Source organism: Etheostoma cragini, chromosome 17 (genome assembly GCF_013103735.1).
Source record: "Etheostoma cragini isolate CJK2018 chromosome 17, CSU_Ecrag_1.0, whole genome shotgun sequence".
Lineage (NCBI taxonomy): Eukaryota > Metazoa > Chordata > Actinopteri > Perciformes > Percidae > Etheostoma > Etheostoma cragini.
The window spans coordinates 2,295,802-2,297,291 of record NC_048423.1 but is presented as its reverse complement, the minus strand read 5'-3'; the positions used below and the strand labels follow the sequence as shown (position 1 = coordinate 2,297,291).

The 1,490-nt window shown below is 43.3% G+C and overlaps 1 protein-coding gene across 1 annotated transcript in view; it reads left to right on the top strand.

The window, feature by feature from the left end:
• The first annotated feature begins 1,429 nt into the window (after positions 1-1,429).
• LOC117960307 (gap junction alpha-5 protein-like) overlaps positions 1,430-1,490 on the top strand; it is a 13,632-nt gene continuing 13,571 nt past the window's right edge. The window contains exon 1 of the mRNA XM_034898132.1: positions 1,430-1,472. The gene's annotated coding sequence lies outside the window, so the exon portion shown is untranslated. The remainder of the gene's footprint in view (positions 1,473-1,490) is intronic.

Here is a 1,490-nt window from a genome sequence, read left to right as displayed (position 1 = left end):
CTGAGGAGATAAGGCTCGCTGGATCACTCGCTTCTTTTAAACCACTTCTTAAACATGTTTTGATGGACTCACAGATGTGATACCATCTGTTTATCGTCTCACTTTGTCTTTTCACCCTATGACTTAAAATCGTCATTTAAGGAGGCCCATCTCATAATTTATACTGTTCATTGATCCCTAGAGGGTAAACAACAATTTACACACAGGCCTGAAACACACACACACCTGCTCAGGAGCTAGTCATGAACTAATGGAGAGAGGTCAGAGGCTGGTTTGGGGGTTACGATGCCTTGCTCAAGAGTACCTGGAGGGGATCTGGCATCGCTCCATCTACAAATCTACAATCTGTACATTAGTTCTTGCAGGGTCTTGAACCAGCAACCCTCCAGTTCTCAACCCAACCCCCTTTGGACTGAGCCACTGCGTGTTTGAGTATTGGTTAGTGTGAACTTCTGATTCTTGTGTCAAAGCCCTTTGGGAACTATTGTTTGTTTTTAAAGGTGCTACACAACGCAACCACAGTTTAAACAGATGATGTGGTCTTAAGACTGGAATATGACACAGGGCCCCGTCTACAAGGCAGAGCCACAGGAATCAGGTAATAACGCAAGCTGTATTAGTTAGTATTGTGATGTTGCAACTAATTTGCAATTAACTAAATTAGTAAAATTAACAAAACAAAAAAAAGTTGACACCCTGTGAACAGCCAGTAGGCTTTGGGGATCCTACAGATCTGGGACCCACTTTGTTTTCAGCCACCCAGTGTCCCAAAGTCCATATTGAACAGATGTAATCCTCACACATCATCTTTCATCGGACGTGCTTGTCCTTTTTCCTGCTTTGTCTTGCTGTCCCTCTCTGGTGTGACAGTCAGCTGTGTGTCAGAGGCGGTGCTGCGGTTCAGATAAACCCACTCGCCTGCTGTGAGCTGTAACGCCATGAAGCACTTCCTAAAAATAGATCGGAGAGGTCAGCCAGAGTTTGTGCACATCTTCTGCTTGTGTGTGTGTGTGTGTGTGTGTGTGTGTGTCTTCTTTTAAGGAAAGGTATGCTAATGCTAGAAGATAACAGAGGTGTGAAACGGGCAAAGACAAATTGAAATGTGTGAGTGTGCACAGCCACACACACTCACACACACACACACACACTCACACACACACACACACACACACACACACACATGCCCTTACGTGAGGTTTGAAAACAGGAGAGAAGATGCCTACAAACAAAAGTCTCACAATCTCTTTGTGTCTTTACATAGTTAGATCTCTCTGGATTGTAAAGTTTTCAAGTCTCATGTTTTTTCATTGATTTTTAACATTTACATTGTCCACACAAAAAAAACGCCAAACACAAGTAAACAGCAACCAAGGTCTACAAATAACTTTTGATGTTCAAGCCACATCAAAAGTGCAGCCACTTTTTCTACCTTTGATCACGACTGTCTCAGGCCAACTGCAATCCTAAATCAGGTAAACTGTGTGCATGCG